This window comes from Pleurodeles waltl, chromosome 4_2, assembly GCF_031143425.1.
Source record: "Pleurodeles waltl isolate 20211129_DDA chromosome 4_2, aPleWal1.hap1.20221129, whole genome shotgun sequence".
In the NCBI taxonomy this organism is placed as follows: domain Eukaryota; kingdom Metazoa; phylum Chordata; class Amphibia; order Caudata; family Salamandridae; genus Pleurodeles; species Pleurodeles waltl.
In genome coordinates this window covers 277,027,032-277,050,993 of record NC_090443.1, presented here as the reverse complement: position 1 = coordinate 277,050,993, position 23,962 = coordinate 277,027,032, and the positions used below count along the sequence as shown (strand labels likewise).

The 23,962-nt window shown below is 41.9% G+C and overlaps 1 pseudogene; it reads left to right on the top strand.

Moving 5' to 3' along the window:
- LOC138293847 (olfactory receptor 4E2-like) overlaps nt 1–23,962 on the top strand; it is a 45,277-nt pseudogene that overhangs the window by 8,729 nt on the left and 12,586 nt on the right.

Genomic DNA, 23,962 nt, shown 5'->3' with positions numbered 1-23,962 from the left:
GATATACCCTGGCTTAGATATGTTTATCTCTCTCTCCTATCATTAGGATTAGGAGAATTTTTCCTCAAACCAGATACTCTAACAAGACAGGACATTGAGAAGGTTAAAGACATATACTGGCAGAAAAATCAGGCCATGGTGCCAGCCTCTGGTGTAATGAGACTATGGACGAGGCATGAGACACAACAACTTCAACCAAAGTTGTATCTGACCATTATTAATCACGAGCGACAAAGGTTTTTACTCACGAGGCTACGTCTAAATACTTTACACTACCTGGTAGCATTTCCAGTTTGAGGAACCTGGTTCAAGAACCTTCCTCCCTGTTGTTGCGATTGAAAGACATCTCAGAGTATATTACATTTTATGCTTTTTTGCACTTTATATGCTGTTCCAAGAAAAAGGTTTTTACGTCCGTTATTTCTGTCCAACAGTATTAGAACTAGCCAGCTTGCTTATTCCCACGTACATGATCTGGGAAATATGGACATAATTCAGGCTGTGTTAAATTTTATATATGCTGCTTATGGTGTTCGGAAAATTTATTAATAACGTTTTTTAGAATTTTTTTATGATTGAGAAATCTGTATGTTTTATTTATTTGATGTCTTTTATGGTCTTTTTCCACCGAATAAAGTAAAGTAATGAATGAATGAAGGAGTATGCAAAATGTTGATTTGATCCCACCTCATGTTGAGCCTGAAGGCTACTGTGGATTTAAATTACCCATGGTGGGGTATTTTAATACTGTTTTGAATTATAAGGTTAGACAAGATTCAGGAAGAGTATGTGTTGTGGAAAAAGGAAACACCTTTTTGGGCTGGAGGGAACAGCGTACCTTGACCATTATATGTGATCAGAATTATCCTGACCAAGTGCAACTCATGGCGAGGGTGATGTGGAGAAATGGAAAGTAAAATTTCAAAACCTGTTTGAAGCCCAATTGGGCTGTTTGAAAAAAGTTTTAACACCATATTGTACTAAAGAACAAAGTAGTACTAAAAGTACGCAAAGCGAGAAATGTCCCATTGCATTGCAGGGTCAATTGAAGGAGGAGTTAGGCAAGCTGTGTGATTGCAAGGTGATTGAGCCAAAGAGTCATCTCAGTCCTATGGTTCTGGCCACTGAGGCTAATGTAAAATTGCACAAGTGGGTGGATCTTTACCCACGGCTGCACATTAATGATATGCTGACGTATGTAAGAGGCGCAGCATTGTTTTTATCCCTTGATTTGTCTTGTGCTGATCACCAGGCAAGTTTACATCCAGAAACCAAACATTTAACATATTTTGTGAGACTAATCGGGGCATTCTAGTTTGCAGGAATGCCTATTGGCTTGGCTTCAGCCTCCGCACTGTTCCAGTAGATTGAGTAATGTGTTATTCTTTCAAGATGATATTTTGGTATGAGATTCATATTGAGTGAAATGTGATGCCAAATTAGAAAGTGAAATGTCACGGTTGGAACAAGCTGGTTTGACAGTGAGCACTGAAAAATGCAAATCTGTCGTCGATCTGGTAAAATGTTTGGGACATACTCTGTCCTGCGAAGGTGTGAAGCCCAAAAAGATCTGGTAGAGGTGACTGAATGTACGCCATCACCTGCCAACAATGAACAGCTACATTCTTTCCTTGGGCTAGTAGAGAATTATGACAAGCTTGTAGACCATTTTCTGACAAGGCGTATGTCTTGCAGTTGTTAGTGAAAAGGGGTGTGAAGTTTGTGTAGCCTGTTAAATGCCAAGGTGCATTTGAAGAAATTAAGAAGTGCATTGTACAGGTGGCTAGTTTGATGCCTTTTAAGCCATAGTATCAACTAATGGAAATAAGGGATGACAGTGCTTAAGAGCCTGGTACAGTTTTGATGCAGGGGAAAATGGATAAGGGAGGGTAGTGGTCTTCACATCTTGCACGTTGAATGGAGCAGAATGTACATACTACACTATTGAGAAGGAGCATTTGGCCTGTTGGTGGGGAATACAACATTTCAGAATGTATGTGTAAGGAAACATGCTTTTTGCAGGTTCCCTTGCCCTCCCCCCACACTTTGACCCCAATTTGGACAACTAGCTGCTGGTTTTTCGACTCTGAGAGTGCACTAAGGCATGCTACCCAGACCTCTCTGCCAGTGGTATTACCCCATACAAAGTACATGTTGAAAGGGATATACCCAGGCATGACTTACTTATAAGTTCCTAGTATATGGTACCTAGAGTACCCAGGGCAGGTAAGACAGAGTGTCCTCTCAGGGCTGCAGCACTATTTTTGCTTCACCCTTTGTGTGACATGGTACAATATGGCTCCCAGCCTTCCACTGCAGACAGGAAGGACAGTGTTTTCATTGCTAGTTCAACATTGCCATTTAAACCAATGGCCAGAGGTGGATTTTATTTTTAGGCGTTAGGGCCACACCTCTAGCCTTTTGTAGCTTCATTCGCTTAATCAAAGACAGTTTACAATGAGCAGACATTGGTTATGCCTGCCCTTTTCTCTGAGAGAGTATGACACATTTGCAAACTGTTCATGTCTAAGTGTGATGCTCTAGCATTGATAGGGCTTCCCCATGCACTGCCGTTGTATTTCTAGTAATTGTGGTGACATCCTTTGCCAATCTCCTCCTCCTCCTGGAGCTCCAATAATAAAAAGCATGGGACATTTTACCATCCAGCCCATGTTAGAGAAATCTTCATGTCACTCAGCCTGCATGTTGCTCTCTTCTTAACTCCACCCTTTCCCATCTTTCACTGAATGGGTCGGATTGCAAGATTATTTAACCACATCCTACTCTACTAAAATGGCAAAGCTGGCGACGTTTACATTTTCTTTAGCGCATGCAATGGCTCAGGAGAAACTCATCAGAGTTCCAATTAATACACTATGCAGTGCAGAGTCTGAAAATCACATGTAGGTCAGAATCTTTCTGTGGCTATGTGTAGAGAAAAAAAAGTATAAATCCGTTCTTTTCCATTTAACTATCTAATTAATATTCTCGCTCCAACTGCAATGTGGTCGGTGTTAATTGTTTAATAGTTATGATGGCTGATGCTTATTTTTCCCCCTGCAGATTATAGCTTTTAATGTGATGGTGGGACAGCTACATATTTCACTGTCACATTAAATAAATGTAGTCTGGAATGGAAATAAAACCAGCATTAGCAAAGCCGCTAAGGGTAGTTTTTGTTTTTACGGGTAAATTATGGCCCGTATTTATACTCCGTTTGCGCCGAATTTGCGTCGTTTTTTTCGACGCAAATTCGACGCTAAACTAACGCCAACTAACGCCATATTTATACTATGGCGTTAGAGGCGTCTAGCGCCAAAGTTCCCGGAATGTGCGTCATTTTTTAGCGTGAACCCCTTCCTTGCGTTAATGATATGCAAGGGAGGCGTTCCCGTCTTAAAAAATGACTCCCAGGCCTTTACGTGGTATTTATACTCCCGGGCAAAAGAGACGCCCGGGAGTGGGCGTGGCTAAAAACGGCGCATTTGCGCCGCTTTTTAACGCCTGGGTCAGGCATGGCGTTAAGGGACAAGTGGGCTCAAAATGAGCCCAGAGTGCCCTCCCCTGCCCCCAGGGACCCCCCCTGCCACCCTTGCCCACCCCAGGAGGACACCCAAGGACGGAGGGACCCATCCCATGGACATTAAGGTAAGTTCAGGTAAGTATTTTTTTTTTAATTTTTTGTGGCATAGGGGGGCCTGATTTGTGCCCCCCTACATGCCACTATGCCCAATGACCATGCCCAGGGGACAGAAGTCCCCTGGGCATGGCCATTGGGCAAGGGGACATGACTCCTATCTTTACAATGATAGGAGTCATGTTGATGGGGGATGGGCGTCGAAAAAAAATGGCGCAAGTCGGGTTACGACGATTTTTTCGACGTAACCTGACTTGCCCCATTTTAAGACGCCCATACGCCATTTTCCCCCTACGCCGGCGCTGTCTGGTCTACGTGGTTTTTTCCCACGCAAACCAGGCAGCGCCGGTCTGATTGCGCCGTCTAACGCCATTCCATAAATACGGCGCCCGCATGGCGCTTCAGAATGGCGTTAGACGGCGCAAAATTTTTTGACGCTAAACTGCGTTAGCGCAGTTTAGCGTCAAAAAGTATAAATATGGGCCTATGTGTCTTTGGGGAAATGGGCGAGTCACTCATTGCCAGTTTTGGACTCACCTGTCAAGCACTCTACAAAAGCCAGATGGGCAGGTTGAAAAGGGCCAGTATATAGTCCTTTAAAGTGTGCTAATCCTTCACTGTCAGAGGGCCTGACAGCCCTTCCAACAGTGCTGTTTGGAGAGGGTTCCTAGGTGGGTGGGTAACGATGCATGACTGTGTATTTGAGTTGGCTGAGATACAGTGGGAAGCATAATGTAGGTGTGTGAACGTAAGTCAATTATTAAAGTAAGACACTGGGGCAAGGTGAGAGAATTGTTGAATGTGGGAAGGTGAGTTTGCATTAATGAAGTGCAAAGTAACTGGGTTGGTGAGCGAAAGCCTGGTAATGTTGGTCAATGTTTGAAGAAACTCTGCCATTCACACTGTTTGCCTCTAGCCAGGTATAAAAGATAGGCTGATTCAGAAGTTCTAATTTTATTAAGCTTGGGAAAACAAAAGGCAGAGAGCACCTACTGTAAGGGGGCATGAACAGCCAGCTGTGAAAGGATTGGTCCCACTTACTGTGCTTGCTTGAAGAGTGCAATATCATGTATTGACCTATGCCCACCACTTTTTGCAATCACCAACTGCCACTGCCAAATGGCAAAGCCACCTTATCTCTCAACACTGTATACAATTCTCTCATAAGGAAGGCCTACAGAGCCCTATGGCAGCAAGCATTATTTTGTTATGTAAGACATAGGTTCCACAATATGTCTTAACAGTGACACTTTCAAGTTGTTGCTTTGCTGTTGGTAGAGTTGGTAGTCGCATAGGCTAACATAAGATTGCCGGGTGGCTTCCTAAACCAGATAACTTTTGACTGAGACTACCTAACCAGGTCATGTAAGGTATCAAATTAATTGAGCATTAAATGATACCTGATGGTCAGGTCAAAATTAATGCCACTGTGAAAGCTAGGCAATTCTTTAGAAAGCTGCCACTCTTTGTTCTGCTCATCCAGTCGCCTAACAAAAGCACAAACACACAAACAGCTTTCAGACGATCTGAGGAAACGTGTAAAGGACTCCCAGGTTCGGAACAAAGGCAGTGCTGCAGCAGGGAGGGGTTACCTCCTCTGCCAAGTTGACCACTGGGGAGTTAGCCCAGAGGTGAACTTCAGGGGGGAAGCTGCCTTTGATGGGCCTCCTGGCCCAACACCTCTGAGCAGGATGCCTTTTGTTCCTGTAGACAGCATAGAGACAGGGCCAGAGAGTGGAAATTCGGCACCAAACCAGTATTATCGTGGGCGTGTAGCTCTCCGGGAGCCACACCTCTAGGGTAGGCTACTAAGCAAATGATGATTGAGGAAGAGTCATGCCTTTTTGGAATGGGCAATAATATGGCATTCTGGGATAGCAAGATACCACACATCATAGGAACTTTGCCACTAGGTAGGAGGGTACCCAGTATCAGATTTACTAGTGACCATGTGGTCACCTCAAAGCACTTTCTTGGGATAAATATGGCACCAGTGACTCCCGAACCTTCAAATCACACTAGAATTGGAGAGAGGACCAAAGAAGGGCTGCCCAGCTGCCCTTGGATCCACACAAAGAGATGCTACATGAGGGGAAGGACTGTACCACCTGCACTTTAGGCTATCAAAGAACGGACACTGCCTACGGCTCCTGTCTCGGAGGAAAGTTGATTCCTGATATCCAACAACAATAGAGACTCCTAGGATCAGTCAGCTGATGTCCTGGAACCTGTGACATAAGAGCTGAAGTTGCCTAAGTCACAAAGTTGGTAGCCACCTCAGTGGTCTGCCACGACCAGTCGCCAAGCACCCAAAAGGACAAATCTGAGATAGCAAAAACATGTACCTAGGAGTGCTATCCAAGACTGGATTTGTCGTACCTAAGGAATACTAGCCCCCACCCACAGACTTTGCTCCAGTCACAGTGCAGACTGACCAGTAGCCCTGCACCAGCTGGTCAGCTACTGCAACATAGAGGACTTCAAGGGACCCCATCCTCTGTGGACAAGTTTGCCTCCCTTCACCCATGGACTGAAGAATCACCACAAAGGCACCCTTGTCAATTGCACCACAATGGGAGCATCCTTTGAGCATCTTTTTGCCAGCATCCTCCCGCATTAGGACCACTCCATTGATGTCTATGCCAGTCGTCCTGTAAACTTTGGATATTGCCTTAAAATGCTCTTGTGTAACTATTCAAAGTATCCTTTCTGTCCCCCTAGACCTCTGTTCTGCTGGGGCCAAAGTTGTTGTACTGACAATCTTTTCAAAACTTTTCAAACTTTTTCATGGCCAATGCTTGTTTGCGGTTGATCTAAAGGTTATTTATTACTGTATCTCTGTCTCCAGAACCCTCCAATGGATTTTGCTACTTATGTTCTCTAAAAATCAGTATAAATCAAATCTAGTTTTATAAATTGGTGTCTTGTTTCTTTTTTTTATTGTGTGACTTTATTATTTTGTTGTTTGTTTCTGTTAAATGCATTACACATTGTTCCTTTGCTAAGCCTTACTGATCACAGCCACAGCTACCCAGGGTTGAGCTTAAGGTTAAATAAATGTACCTGACTAGACACAAGATGGTATTTGTGAGTATACTGCACAATGAGGCCCCTCAATCATATCATATAGTACACCCAAATGCTCACAGTATGTATGGGGAATGTTTTTGAGTTGTGCAAAGGCTACAAGCCATTAAAAGATATATTTTCAATGAAGGATGTGGGCAAAGGTACTCCGTAAATAGCCAAATGGAAATATCATTTACAGGAATACTTTTTCACCATTAAGTATGTTCTAGGTACCAAAAACTTCAGTGCTGATTGTTTGTCACATTTACCTTTGAAGACGTTTGAGCTCGAAGATGAGGGTGAATGGGTTGTTGCTGAGACAGGCCAGTTGGGCAGGGGAGCCATTTTGGAGGAAGACTGGAGAAGGGCAATAGAAGATGATCAATCAATGTAACTGTTGATCAGACTTTTGACTCAGAAGAAGTACTCAAGTGAAATAAAAGAAGTAGGGTTGAGTTCCTGGCAGATCTAAGGTGTCTGTGCCCTGTGATATATGTCAATGACCTGACTCATCAGGAGTAGTATTTTGTGCCACAGGGTTCTAGGGGTTTGGGGACCCCGTTGGCAGGGGGAGTTTCTGGCAAATTTCCAATATTTTTTCCAACTCCCACTCCAATTTGTCCAATTTTGCATTAATAGGTTTAAGCAAGTTATCAAGAAAGGATGTGAAATCATTCCAATCATTAGGTGACATACTTTCAAACATGGAGGGACCCAGGTAACAGCTCTCCTTCATCATTTGTTCCTTTTTGTGATGGGTAACTGGCTTACTAGTGTAGGGTTTAAACTGGGAGGAGTTCTAGGCTCTACCTGGGTGTCCTCATTCCTCATGACCACTGTATCAGTTGTGGGATGAATATCGGGTACATATTCAGGGGGTACGAGGGTTTCCTCTAATCCTTCTCCCAATCCTGCTGCCCCCAGGGATAAACGCCTTTCGGCTAGGTCATTTTCCTTGGAAATTACCACTACCGCTAGAACTAAAAAGGAATCAATTATGATACAGCATGGTTCCATATCTACTTTCTGTCCCCCCACCTTCCTCTTACCCATAGTTATGTTTTTAGAGTTACCACCTTCTTGAGTAGACACTTCTATCTAGGTGGATTACACAGTAGCCGAGGCCTAAGAGGCCAGATCTCCCCAAGTTGCAGGCTTATACTTATCAAATATCCAGCTATATTACTGGGAAGTTTTCAAAAAGCCAAAGGAGTACAATGCATAAGGAGGAAAGGTAAAAAAAACAAGAGGGCAGGCCCAGCTCAGCCACTGATGGGCGCAGATGGGCCCGCTCTTGGCCGGGTTTTTGCCCGGGCAGTGGAAGCGTGAGTCTCAATTATGGCATCTTGGGCGCGTTGAAGCATTGTCAGTGGCCTCCTCCCTCTGGTCTCTTGGGAGGTGTGCTCAGCCCAGCCTTCCGCCCCCCTGTCACTGAGGAGAGTGATGTGCGCAGCGGAAGCGCGAGTCTCAATTATGGTGGCTTGGGCGCATAAGAGCATTGTGGGCGGCCTCCTCCCTCTGGTCTCCTGGGAGGTGTGGTTCAGCCCAGCCTTGCACCCCGTGCCACTGACCAGAGTGATGCGCGCAGCGGAAGTGCAAGTCTTAATGATGGCGTCTTGGGTGCGTTGGAGCGTTGTGGGAGGCCTCCTCCCTCTGGTCTCCTGGGAGGTGTGGTTCAGCCCAGCCTTCCGCCCCCGTGCCACTGAGCAGAGTGATGCACGCAGCGGAAGCACGAGTCACAATTATGGCTCCTTAGGCGCATCAGAACGTTGTGGGTGGCTTCCTCCCTCTGGTCTCCTGGGAGGTGTGGTTCAGCCCAGCCTTCCGCCTCCATGTCACTGAGCAGAGTGACGCGCCATGTTCATGTATTATGAGTAATGGGTTTGTGTAGAAAATGTAATACCTTAGAAAATGCATGCACATATTTGAAAATGTGATCATGATTAGAGGCTGCCAATGTTCACAAAGTATACTTATTAATAGTTTATTAATATGAAATGTTGAGCATATGTTAGAATAATGTAGCAATACGTCATATTGAGAGTTATGCATCATATATTAGCTTTATTAAGTGTAGGCCTTAACTTAGCGGAGGTCTTGTCCCAGTTGCCTGTCCTCATGTCATGCTGTATTTCTCAACGTTTAAAAAAATGTCTGTCTTTGAGAGTTAAACTGTGATTTTCCATTGTATTGTGTAAATGTGCTCGTAGCTAAAAATCTTTCGCATGAGAACCGACTGCTAGAAGATGCTGTTATTGCTAAATGCAACATTGTGAGTTAAACTATGTAAGACTGACTTTCTCAGGAGAAGAACAATGAAGACACTGACTGGAGTGTAAAATGTAACACTGTTGTTACCTGACGAGCCGGATGATGAGAACATCGCAGAAGAAGCCAGTCAGCGACATGTGAATAGAGTAGTGGTAGAATTCATAGATTTGAAGTTTTAATTTTACCGGACAAAGTGGGAGCATGTGATCGATTATGTAAACAGTGGTCACTGTTAAACAATATCCCATCAGTACAAAGCAGCTTACAAATGTGTCCCCAGATGAACTTCAGGAGAACACCCCACCTGCGTCGAAAATTAAGTCAAACACGTTTTTGGGATATTAGAAAAAGGAGGTGCATTCTAGGATAAACCAAAATGTTTTTATACCCGTACCAATTGTTCGAGCTCTAAATTGGGAAAAAACAAAACCTTTGAAACTACCAATAATTGCCACAAGTACTACATTATAGACTGGATTAACTATGAAAGCACTTTTGTCATTTATGTGATCACAAGGGCAATCAACCTTAAATAGGAAGCACAACCCGCCCACTCAAACACAGGACCAAAGAACATTACAGGAACATTAAAAAAATGGATAAAGCACCACCTTTGGTGGAACATTATGAGAATCAGTACACATACATGTTTTCGCTAGATAAATCAAGGGTTTCATACACACTCAGGAACGTATTGACTGCTATTTGAGAGGCATTGTTCGCCCAACCCTTTCATGACTGTTGAATAACCCATCTGAATCGAATTCCATACCCAGAACCTGGGTATTAACAGTGGGTTCTTGAGTGTGTAGGTCCTCAAGAACCGACTACCGACTACCCGGTGGTTAAACTGGGGAATGATTATTAGTCCTTTCACTGATTATTTTGTTGTTGAGTATTGTATACAATTACTTTATTTATGTTATGTACCTGAACTCTTTTGTGAATTTAGGTCCATATTTATACTTTTTTAGCGCCGCATTTGCGTAATTTTATGACGTAAAAGCACTGCAAACTTACAAAATACAAATGTATTTTGTAAGCTTGTGCTGTTTTTGCATCAAAAAGCAGCGCAAATGCAGTGCTTAATAAGTTAAATGTGGGCCTTAATCTTCTAAAGTAAAAATTCAATTGTATCGTATTTTGTTTTGTTGTAGAAAGGGGAATGTGTTATGTTGTCAGCGTTAATTATTATGTAGGCAGACTGCTGTTGTTGCTACTAGTTCTCGAATGGTAACGTGGAAAATATTGAAGGGATGAGGGATGAGCTAGTGTTGCCAAGGGGTTGTACGCCGACAATTGTTAATGAAGCATCAATAATTTCCTGTTGTCTGCTGTCTTCAAAGGAGGTCACTGACTGAAACAACTCACTTGGGCACAGATGGTGTGGCTGTGTATCTTATTTAACCCTGTGGACACCACGACTGAAGGTTCATTTTAAGGTCCAATTATTTTCAATTTATTTTGGAAAAGGTTTATGAATATTTGGTTCTATTCTGTGAGATAGACACATTCAAGCAAATGTGCCAGGAGCATGGGTTCGGATATGCCTTGTATTATTTCCCAGAATGGCGGAAATGCGGTACATTGTCTTGAAACATATTAGAGTAATATCAACTCTTAAGTACATAGAAGTATCATCATCAGCACATTGAACTTTTGTTTTGATGTGGACCGGGGCACTCAACATAGTTTTTACTATTTTTATGTTATCTTGTGCTAATTTATTATTTTATTTCATTTGTAGTAACTTAGAATTTTAGTTTGGCATGTTGGCTCTCCTCAAACTATGGAGTCAGCTAGTATGCTTCAGCACCCTATTCTCAGATTATGTAAAAAGTAGAAGACATATTTGACTCATGCTTAACCCTAACTAGTGTCAAATATTCTCACCAGCTAGGAAGGGCGAAGTCCTGTTGCAGAATCTGGGAATTGAATGGAGAAACATTTACAAAAGCATCAATGAACTAACTATTGGGAATGGAGAAGGTGAGCCAAGAGATTTTTTATAAAATCATTATTAAAATAATTCAAGAATTTTTTTGCCACATATAAACTTGATCTTGTAAAGGTAAATTGTTCACCCAATCAGGAAAAGGATAAAAAAGCAGGTAACTATGTGGCAGGATGGAAGAGCTTTGCACACATATCTCAATGTAGAGAACTACAGATTCCCTTATAACTGACTAACGTGTCCAATGCATGGTCAGTCAGAGGGTGCAAATGAAGTTAGCAGCTAAAATCTGTCCTTGAAGGATGCTATGGATGTAGGGGATGGAGCATCCCTCTGGATGGGGAATGAGATGAGAAATGGAACGACAGGTGCATTAGAGTGTCTAAACGTACACCATGATAAGTAGTGTTAAAGAACAGTTATTTTATAGTTCAGAAAGCTGAATGCTAGAAAGGATGTGCTATTGGTGCACCCACAACACAACTTGCTTGAAGTGTGGCATCCAAGGTCATTTTGCATGAGTGTGCAACAGGAGAAGGGTGTTAAGTGTCTAAAACACTATAGGTGATGTCCAGAAACTGCTCCTGCAAATTGGTTCCCAGAACAGTGACATGGTGGATCAGGTAGATGAAATGGAGGATGGTTGATGCTTAACTGTGCTGGAATGTGATTTTGAAGTGGGTGGCAAAATGTACGAAGGTTTAACAAATCACAAACCATTTGCAAGATAGTTTGCATCATTAAATAGGCCTTCTTTGATGTATTATGAATCGGGGAATTTAGTTTCGCTAAAACCGCATAGCAAACCCACTATTTACAAAGTTCTTATTTTTTGTTTGCTTTTTGCATTTTTTAATTTGCGATTTGTAATTATTGATTCACATATTATATGTACTAAGCATTAACAAATTGTGAATGGCCACAAAAAGTATGGGCATGCATGTGCAAATTAATACAAATTTCAATCAGGTGGTCCCCAGGCACAAAGGTGTAAAAGGTCACCCAAAACGTAATTGCAATCTTTCACAATAGCAGCACTTTGTGATAAGGTGAGCAAGTTTTACATTCTAGGATCTCAGCAGAATAGGAGGTGAAGAGACAGGATTTCTAGTCAGATAGTTACTTTGCTTGAAAAAACTGATCAGGAGCTGTATAGTAGGTACACGTTTAGTAAGGTAATTTAAAGTCCAGTTTCTGATTTTGGGTTTGTTTTAGGAAGGTCCACCCAGGGTGGTGTGGCTATCCTTACACATATCCCGATTTTATGTTCTCTAGACCGCCTTGCACCTGAAATTTATCTGTGTTCAGCAGCAGTTACTGGTGGTATATTGCAGTGTACTCTTTGAAGAATATGGCCAACGTATTAAATGCTATGCTTGAAAAATTAAATGGAGAATCAAAAACAAGATGATGAATTGCCCACCATGCCACCTCAGTTTGGACTCAGCCATATGCAAATCAGTCTTGATCCTGCTCCGATGGGAACAATCCCGCCTGACACTGCCAGGCTACACAGAACACAGGCAACCCAGGACCGGTTTTACCATTATTCAAGCTCATCAACCAGATTATGCTATTCCACTGTATGCCACTTCACTCTGTGTCACTGTACTGAACGCTATTCCACTCTACTCCACTCCACACTACTCTGGTGTATTCTGCTCCACTCTACACCACTCCACTCTACTCCACTCCACTCTACACTATTAGACTGTACTATAACTCAACAGTTTACCATTCACTATGTTCTCAAAAGTTATGTGATTTGCAAGATCTTAAATGTTATTGTAAGTGTTTTTATTTTAGATGGTACCAGTAATACCACAGAACGGTATAAGCAGTGCATGGGAAGGTGTGAGATATAGCACATGTAGTCTGGCTACCGAGTTCAATGCACTGTGTAAGGAGGTGCAATAGTTAAACTAATTTGAATGTGTTGTGTAAATTCTAAGTTAAAACATAAGTTTAGAATTTATAATTCTTGTGTAGGTAAAGTTCAGTTTGTATCTAAAGAATAAATAAAGTTATAGTAATTTAAGCTTGGTGTGTAAATTATAAATTTGAGGTATAACTGTAACTTTCAAATTTGTAATGTTTAGATAAAAAGATCAAACAAAGTGTTCCTAACTATAACAACACTTTAACCATTGTTTTGTATATTAAATTTTGATGCTTTTTTATTTTAATAAAAATGTATTTTAAAGAGTATAGTTTTGTGTCATCGAGTGGAGTGTCATACAGCAGAGTGGAAGACAGTGGTTGTACCCTGTAGTGTTGTAGAGTGTAGGGGAAAATATCAAACTGAATACTTACTACATCTAAGGGCAAAATGAGGAACACAGCAAAAGTGTACTGCAACAACAGATATTAGGTTTAAATGCATTATACCTTACCTGTAGCCCCCAAAAGGATCATCTGGGCACCATAGTGTAATCCTGCCACATTTTATGGAAGTATGATTGAGCATTTGACTGCTAAGCATGAGTATAGTCTTTGCAAAAATGTATTGGTGACCAAATGTGTTATGGGACCCCCTTTTTAGGTTTCGGCTATACATCGCTTGCACTGTCTCTTCGAGACATGTTGTATATACTTTGTGGTCTTCAGCCCGTCAGTAGGCTTCCCATTTGCTGGGTCCATCACTGATCTCATATTCTTTCTCCCCATTGATCCATGGCAAGCATTTGTCATGCCTCTTCCTGGGTTTTGCCGTCCCCACGAGTAGCGACCAAGTACTATATCAATACACTGGTCGCCATTGTAGCATGTGTTAGGAACTACTTTTATTTCTCTAACAACAGTTCACACAAGTGCCTTCGCTGGTAGCTCCTCTATAAATACGTTTGTAAATATTGTTCTTATCCAGTCACATTTCCTGTGTTTTCAAAGACTGAGATCATATGCCAGACGCTGTTTTCTTAGGGCGCCTCAGGCCTCATTCAAAATAGAGCATTGCCTACTTTGACCACTGGTGCCCTTAACAGTGAGGTCCGTGTAAGCTAGTCAACACCTGGTGAGGATCTCTTGAATCCTGACTGCTGTAGCCACAGTCTTCCAAGCACTCTCTTTCACACACACATGCACACACTAGCAAACACACACAATTAATCAACACTTCACTTAGTGTGCGGCTGCTATACTCTACTGCTTTTAGCTTTCCCTCTTTGAAAGGTGGACCCAGTGTGTAGCAGGAAGCAGCGGCGTCAGTGCTCTGTGTTCAAATCGTGAGCACAGTTTTGTTTTTTAATTTGAAGACGTCCATCACAATCATTCAAGAACAAAACAGCTGAAGCGTGGAAAAATACAAATGAAACTGAACACGTCACCCTTGTGAAGCAGACCTAGAGCAAACCATAGTTTAAGATGCACTGCTGGGGCAGAATACAGACAGACAGTGCCTGTTCCCAGAAATATGTATCAGTACAAACAGGCATGGATTAACCAATGATAAAGTACCACTTGCGTCACATGAGATCACCACTCCCCCGCCTGCCCCTCCTTGGCTTAAACGAGGCTTGAGACACACAAAACAGTGCATTTTTTTCTTGGCAGTTTTTATGTAGTGCAAACTCAACCCAAAAGTTTGGGAGTGCTTTATATGAGCACCATTACCATTTTGTAGGAAAACATTCATTTTGGGAGGCATGGGGAGAGTAAGTGATTTGCCTTGAAACACGGGATGTTGAGTTTACCCCAAAGCTCATACCTGGCTCCCAGCTCCAAAGTCGGCAGCTCTGGCCCTTATGTCAAATCCTCCCCCATCACATTAATGTCAGACTTGGTTAAGACTAGGCCATGAAAGTGCCACAGTAATCATTAGGACCTGGAGAGTGGGATCACATGCTGGCCATTGATGCCTTGCAAGAAAGAATGTGGCTTTCATCAGTGCACATGGGCCACACACTTTCTCATCCCTCATGCTTTGAGGGAGCAAACACTGCATGTATGCAGTAGCAAGAAAGGTGGAATAAACTTGGCACATGGGCAACCTGGATGAAAATGTTTTTTTTTTAAATCTAATGCAAAGAAATTGTCAATGGAGGACATATGTAAAAGTAAATCTGCTCAATATTACTTAATTGGTCACAAAGACACTGCATTTTAAAATATTTTACAGGGTTATTATACACGCTGCAAAGATCATTGTGTGTGAGCTGCTAATTTTCAGGGGATTATATTAGCTGTAAAATAACTGTAGTGGTTAAAATAGTTCTGGCAGAGCTCTGTGTTTTGTCCAGTCACATTTAAAAGGTACCATACTGAGGGTTAATGTACCTGCTGCAGAGCACATGGTGTAACAAACAGATCGTAGATTTATATTTTATTTGGATAGGCAAGCTAGCTACTTCTTTTGACACGGAGATCATTTTGTTGCTTCCAGTTCATAAATTGCATGCCTTCTAATATAGCGCAGTGATTTATTTACCGTCATCAAGGAGCTGCATGCAAACTGTAAACCATTTGTTTAGATCCTTACTGCTTTTTTCTCAATTTGTTGTTATGCACAGATTGTGTTCCTTTGGGAAGTAATAACGTCTTGTTAGTACAGACTAAAACAATCACTATGTTTTGTTGTATAATCCTGATTTTCTGATCCTCCCACCCATTCAGTCTTAACATATCATGTCTACAAGTATAGATGATATGTGATTCCTGCATCTTATAATCAGAATTGTCTTATGTAACATTTCCTGTACATTGATTTACACATTTGTATGACTGATTGTGCCTGTGTGTTGATGTAAAGAGTGCTGACACCCTGGGATAAGTAACGCTATTAAAAGGATCAAATTAAAAAAAAAAAGTTGGTGCCATTTAAATCAATATTTGTGCAGCAATTACCCATACGGAAAAATCTTGCATTCTTCTAGTGCAAGCACCTCTGTTTCATGGGAAGTTGAACAAAGTTAAAAACTTGCCTCCAATAGTTTCTTTCAAGTACCTGCGAAGTGGTAACAAGCTTTGTGCCTTTGTTTTCTTCCCTTGCATTGGCATTTAGGTGTTAGGCTCCATATGGCTCCAACCCAGGAGGATACTTGAACTACAGGAGGGGTGATTTTTTTTAAATTAGATCTTTGTTTTGCTCCCAGCTGGATGTTAATATAAGAAAGCCGCCTGCATGTTGCTGCACCAAAATGAATATTGATAACGTGCGACTGCTGCTGATATATGTCCTGGCATCGGAATATGATACCGGGACAATTTCTGCATGCTTCTGGGGAAATCTTTTCCGGAACCAGCATCCAGCGGGTTCCCCTTTTGCAGCACTGGTCAAGATTAAACATTATGCCAATGATTGGTTCAAAGTTAAAACTAAACTGATGCACTACTAGCCCAAATCTTCATAATAACAATTAACATGTAACTACAGTGCATCAATTGTTGGTGTGATTTGGCAGCCTTATTAAACCGTAACACAGGACAGTTCCCACAGTGGCAATGTATTTCTCCACCATTGCAGATCTTCAAACCGTTTTCCATGCAGTGCTCTTGGTCTCTGCCCGCTTCCTGTCAAACCGACGTCAACTCTTACAGTGCCTATCGATTCCTTTGTTGTCCTGTGACCCAGCCTCCATCACACTCTCAGTACAGTTGCAGGGAACTGTGGAAAGTGGTGAACACCTTCTAAATAAGGGCCCTGCTCTAAAAGTCATTAGTGGGCTACCAAGCTTCTTGTTATTTACTTGCATCCCCTGCTGGTGCAGCTATGGAAATCTCACTCTGGAGTCAGATAGCCAGGCACCCCCTGGAAGCATAAATGGCTTACTTGCACTAAGTATATAAGTACAAAGGTGATGCTACACCAGTTATAGGATCAACATCCTTGCCCATCCTCAACCATCTCCTTCCAACTGGCTTTCACTCTCAGCTAACACCCCAACATTCTCAGCTGCTATTCATAACTTTCCTGTGAAAGATTATGACTCAAGATTGGGCGGGTGACATGGAAATTACACAGATATAACAAAACAGGCAGATGGCTGGTGGTCTGGTGTAAGAGGCACACAAGCCCATCTCCAGACATTCCTCAGCTCAAGGAAGTTATAAGCAGTAGTACCATGGAAGCAGCTACCGCTCCTTTGTTTAGGGTTTCTGCACACCCACTGTGTGTACATAAATCTCTAGCTGGGCTGCATGAGTGCCCGATCCTAGGCTCTCACTGACATGTCAGAATGGCACAATAGTGCCCTCGCTGGAGTGAGCCTCATTGGTACCTGACCCATATGCACCGTACTAGGGGTACTGTAGTTGTGAGATTTGGGTAACAGCAGCTGCTAGTGCGCAACATCACCAACCATGGTGTCCTCTATTACTTTCTTTTGTAGGTCTCGGCTGGATGGCGCATGCGCTATCTCAAAGAGATGCACTGTGTTCAATCTGTGGGCTTCAGTCCGCCCATTGGCTTTCCATTTGCTTGTCCCTGTTTGTCTGTAGCATGAGTGCATCAATACTTCTTCCTGTGTTTAGCCTTCCCACAGAGCATGGACTAAGTACTTGTTTCCATTCACTGCCTCCGTTTTGGGAGGTACTTTTTTACTTTGTCTTGGAGCACTCCATAAGAGTGCTTGTGTTTTCCATCACTCCATCCTCTGTCTCCTGTTTTAAAAAAATGTAGTTGTATATAGTAAACTGGGGGGTGGGCCCTTCTAGGGGGTCCTCAAGTGATCCCAGGGGGGGCTCCCGGCCCTGGCCAAAATAAATCTAAAGCAAAAAGTAGTGATTTGTTTTAAGCAGAAACATGTTGCATTTGTAAAAAGGTAACAGAACTTAACTGCAATGTTTAAATAAGTCTAGACTTATTTAAACATTGCCAACTTAATAGAATACATATGAAAAAATCAGATGGGGGGGCCCTATGATTTTTTTTTTTCCACTGGGGGGAGGGACGCAGCATTACCACATTTGAAAACCACTGGTTTATGGTGTGTGACCCGCAGAGTTGATTTCTGCTTTCTTTAACAATGTTACCGGGACGCTGGCAGTAGCAATAATTCATTTGCTATATAAATATGTTAAATCTTTAATGTATTTAAACACCTAATTTTAAATACTTTCGTTCTCACACAAACAAAATATCATGTAATATTTTATTGCATGCACAATGTTGCTATACAAATGATTCACCAACACATACATTTAATATAAATGTAATTAATAAAAGTATTAGCATTTTCTTTGAGGGTGTGCTGCTCTTACTACACGTTGCCTCACTCTATGAGATATTTTCTGCCCTTAGACGAACAACAAAATTAAAACTGCATTATGATTTATATTCTTACTTTGATGAATGTTTCTAATTCGTTAACTGTTCCTCAAGTGTGCCTTTAGTAGAACAGTTTGACAGATATATGTTTTTACATGAAAATATAGTTTTGGTTAAAGAACAGGCACTGATATAGGTATGTGTACGAAACATTCATGTAATGTGATCTGTTGTATTTTATACTTGTGTGTTACTTTTTGGTGTGAGTTGTATTACGAAGCACGTACTGGGTTTTCCCTAGACAGGATTTCATTGTAGCATACATGGCGAGCAGGCAGTCTTGCGCCAAGAAATAACCTGGTCCCAGAGTGCTGCCAGAATTTGTCCTGCCCGTGCTCATTCTTTCTTTCAGCCACAAGTGAGTCTGTTATCATTCCGCTTCTTCCAGTTTGTGTGTGCAGAATCAAAAAGTCGAGCACCGGTGCAAAGGGTAGGCTAGTGTAAAAAAAATGACGTTAGTCTGGTGGGGCTAGCGGTATGGAAGAAGGGGGTTTTGCACCAAAAAATGATGTTAGGCAGGTTAGAGTCAAAAAAAATGACCCTAACCTGCCTAGAGTCATTTTCTGATGCAAAACCATCCATACCACATAACTCCTGTTTTAGAAAAGACAGAAGTCATGCCCACCACCCCAATGGCCAGCACAGGGGACCAGGGTCCCCTGGGCATGGCCATTGCACCCTGTGCCATGTATGGGTGCCCATTTCAGGGCCCCCTATGGCACTTTAAAAAATAAAATACTTACCTGTACTTACCTGGGATGGGGTCCCCCATCCTCCGCTGTCCCTCTGGTGTGGATGGGGGTGTCCCTGGGGCCTGGGGATGGCCCCTGTAAGCTTATTCCATGGTGTTCCACCAGGGAAATAGGACCACAGGTCCCCGAACGCCTGCCCTGACCCAGGCATTAAAAAAATGAGGCAAAGCAAGCATTGCACCATTTTTTGACCTCTCCTCCCTCTCGTGCACCATTTTTGCATGGGAGTATAAATATGGCGTTAAGGCCATAAATTCATTTTTTGCACAGGAACGCCTACCTTGCATCTCATTAAGGCAAGGTAGGCTTCCACGTCCCAAAAATGACTTTACATCCATAAATTTGGCGCTACACTGGTCTATTAACCATGTTTTGTAAAACCCTACATTGAGTTGTGTTTGTGTAATTACTTGGACCGTATCCTAGTTCATTGTTATTTTGTACACAATGCCACGTAAGTTCTGACTCGGTCATTTGCAAATTATCCTTGACCCTGTTCCACTAGCACAGTGCTTCTGCCGGACAAGGTCCTCCCGGCACTGAAAAACAAGCGACACAAGAGCAGTTTTGCCCTGAATGGGGCTCATCATTCTGGTGTAGCCTAGTTCCAGTGTCACAGTGAGCATATGGCCCCATCTGGGTAGGGACTTGGGGCCATATTTATACTTTTGGACGCACAACTGCACCAACGCAGTTGTGCGTCAAAAAATCTAACGCCGCCCAACGCCATTCTGAAGCGCCATGCGGGCGCCGTATTTATTCAATGACGTTAGCAGGCGTTAGCCGGCGGAGCTGCCTGGTGTGCGTCAAAAAAAATGACGTACACCAGGCACCGCCGGCGTAGGGGAATATGGAGCTTGGGTGCCAAACAATGGGGCAAGTCAGGCTGAGGCAAAATTTTCGCCTCAACCCGATTTGCGCCATTTTTTTGACTCCCAACCCCCATTGAAATGACTCCTGTCTTAGCAAAGACAGGAGTCATGCCCCCTTGCCCAATGGCCATGCCCAGGGGACTTCTATCCCCTGGGCATGGTCATTGGGCATAGTGGCATGTAGGGTGGCACAAATCAGGCTCCCCTATGCCAAAAAAAAAATAAAAAAAAATTACCTGAACTTACCTTATGTTCCCTGGGATGGGGCCCTCCATCCTTAGGCGTCCTCCTGGGGTGGGCAAGGGTGACAGGGGGGGTCCCTTGGGGCATGGGAGGGCACCTCTGGGCTCCTTCCGAGCCTACAGGTCCCTTAACGCCTGCCCTGACCAGGCGCTAAAAAACGACGCAAAAGCGGCTGTACGTCATTTTTTTTGACCCGCCCACTCCCGGGTGTCATTTTTGCCCGGGAGTGTAAATACGGCGCACATGCCTCGGAGTAAATTTTTTAGATGGGAACGCCTACCTTGCATATCATTAACGCAAAGTAGGTGTCCACGCAAAAAAATGACGCAAACTCCATGGACTTTGGCGCTAGACGCGCCTAACGCCAGAGTATAAATATGGAGTTCGTTTTGCGTCAAATTTGCGTTAAAAAAAATGACGCAAATCCGCCGCAAACGGAGTATAAATATGGCCCTTGGACTCTCCTGATTGGATGAATGTAACAAAACTTCCTCATGGTGAAACTAGAGATTGGCAAGATTGCTACTTTTGGACACTTTCATGTTGCAAGAAACTTTATAATGTTCACAGATGCTAGCATGCACAGCATAGGAGCTGTATTGTCCCAAATAGTGGAGAAGAGAGTTTTAGCATTTGTATTATGCTTTTTCAAAGGAGCCGAGGAACGTTAGGGATTGAGCATTAAAACACCTGTATGGGACATGCAGCATTTAAGAATGTTCCAGTCGAGGTTTTCCTCAATTGTAAGGTCTGACCACAGACTCTGTCCAGATTTTTACATTCAAGTGTTCTGAGAGAGATACCCTCAGGATTTAGAGATAAATTAAAGAGTTTGAGCTCAATTTCAGAGTGGAATACCACCCTGGTCTCTTTATGCGGCAGCAAACTATTTGTCACATTTACTTCTTAAGAAGTCTGTGTTGATGAGCAAAGATCCACTTGTCCTGTGGATTATGCAGACAGCTTCAGAAGAATTGAAGCACGAGTCTGGCCAGGACATGACGTACATGTTTTTTTTTTTTTAAGTTTTATTTTTATTTCAGGTAAAACTATACAAAAATAGTACAAGAATTATGCCTAAGTAGCATTAAACTGAGACAGTCCACTTTCTTTGGGTGGTCAGATCCCAATAACCTTGGCATATAAATCTTGATAATAGAATCAGCTAAACATTGGTTCTAATCTGTGTTCGATTTATAACCATATCAAAGTTACAATCATTCAATATAGTGTGTCCATAAATATATTATATTGACAAGCTCTATTTCCCACCAGACTAACTTTCCTTATTTATAACTTACTACTCCTCTAAGTAGCACCATATAGCTGTAAATCTTTTTTTGCTCCCAACACGTTTACAGTATGCTTCCTCATAATTCCTAGATCTTAGCATTTTATTCCACCAATTCTGCATGGTAGGAATCGTTTGAGTGCACCAATGCTGAAGTATTAATGATCAGGCTACAGCCAAAACTATCGCTATAAAGTAGTGTTGATATTTTATTAGCTGACGTGTTTTCTCGGAAACTCCAAACAGAACTAAGTATGGATCTCCCTGGATCCTAAAGTTGGAGCTGAGGTTTGTTTAATTCTCTATTTCCAGCCGGAATTTCATTAGTTTAGGGCAGTCTAAATAAACATGTAGCCAGTTCCTGCTCCCCTCCTGATAGCAACAAAAACATTGATTGGGAACTGCCGGGAACATTTTATGTATAGTAAGCCATCCATCTGGAAAGAAAGTACATTCTTTTATAGTTAGCTGCCCTCAAAGAGTTATAGCCTACTTCCGAAATAATTGTCAATTTCTCATTAGATATTAAGCATTGTGTTGTTCTAAAAATATTATCCCTGAAATTGGAAATTATTGTCGAGGCATGGCTATCAACTAGGAGTCTGTACCAATTCCCTGTACCAAGTTCATTACATCTGATTAAAGACCTCTATGTTAGATGTTCCAGGGTATTTTCCTGAGGTATATTGGCTGTAAGAAAATGGGAAATCTGGAAAAAGCTAAAAAAAAGTCTAGTTGCCAAATCCCGAGCCTTTTTGTAATCTCCTCCCAAGTAATGTACCTCTTAAAATAAAGTCGCCAATCTCTTTAAAAACTTTTCTATTCCATTGGTCTATTACTGTTTCTGGAAGATATAAACCAAAATATTTACACTCCTGTAACTGTAAATAAATACAACATGTTGGTATTTGATATGCTTTGCTTAAGATCTCTGCTCTTTTCCTGAAATTATAAATATATTTATATTGAGGTTTTTTTGGAAGTTTTGTGGTTTCAATAAATGCTGGGAGACTTATTGCTGATTCTGCAAACATTCTTTTAACCAAAAAATGTTCCATGGTTCCTCCAATAGCCAAGAGTCGTGCCAATATATCCTGCAATGCGGCCCGATACTAAACTTGAAAATTAGGGGGTGCAAAGCCCCCTTGCTTTATGTTGAGTTGAATAACTGAAAGCCTTACCCATGGAGCTTTTTTTCCTCCATACAAAATATTGTATCATGTAATCGAGTTCACGAAAGTAAGCACTGTTAATTCATTTTGGGACATTATTGAATAAAAAAAGAAACAACGGGAGAATTGACATCTTGATTGAGGAGACCCTCCCTATCAAAGTCAACAGAAGAGCTATCCATCTATCCAAAAGTGCGTGTACTTTTGCAAGCATCTTAAGATAATTAAGATGAAACAGATGTCCGTAATTCTTTGTGACATAAATTCCCAGAAACCTAATAGGTTCGGATGAATGAGCTTGCAACTGTAAAGTATGAGGAAGATTCTCTATTACTGCATTAAATAAAAGAACCTCTGTTTTACTTTTACATTAATCTTGTAACCCCCTATTTGAGTGAACTCATTGATCTGATCCAGTACTCTTTGGATATTATCAGTCTCTGATTTTAAATATGAACTAATGTTGTCAGAGAAGAGCTTGATTATGGGCATATTAGCAATAAGGGAAATGATTTCCTTCGAGCTACATATTATCTGGGCAAGAGGTTTAATAAAAAAGGCAAAGAGTATGGGAGAGGGGACATCCCTGTCTAGTACCTCTCTTAATCTGGATTGTGCCTCTAACCTTTAAATTAATACCAATTCTAGCCTGAGCATCCTGGTACAGATGCTTATCATCAACGTAAATTGCATAGGGAAGCCAAATTTAGTTAGGTAATGTAACAAGGCTCCCCAGTTAACTATATTGAAAGCTTTCTCTGCGTCTAGCTTTATCATTGCTGCAGGGATAATATTGACCGAGAAATAGTCAATTGCCTGTATTAAGAAGTTTGTATTTGGAAATTATCAGCCTGCTAGCAACAAAACCGTTCTGATCTTTATGTATTAATTGCTGCATGACTGGTGTGATCCTGATAGCCCAGATCTTTGTTAAGATTTTATAATCTGCGTTCAGCAGACTGATGGGATGGTATGCATTAGGTTTCAGCTGATTGTTATACTTTTTTCAGAAAGCTAACTATTGTTGATTCTTTGAACGTTGCAGGAATTACTGCTCCCTGGAGTATTGCTTTATATAAAACCGAAAGAAACAGTGCAAGCTCCTCACAGAAGGTTTTGTAGAATTCATCTGGAAAGCCATCCTCACCCTAAGCTTTAGCACTTGGAATTTTCCTGATAGGTCCCATAATCTCCGGTGGGATAATCTTCTGTACTATGTCGTTTTGAACTTTCAACGAGATTTTGGGTAACTTGATAGATTTGTAGTACTGCTCTAACTGTGCCAGTGAAACTACATAGTCAGTCTCATAAGTTCTAGAGTAATCTGCAATAAATACCCGAGCAATATCCTCATCCTCAGTAACAATAATGCTAGTATTGGGATCCTGTATTTGATGTATTGTCTGTTTTTTGTAGTTTGTGCAAGTGGCCCAGGCC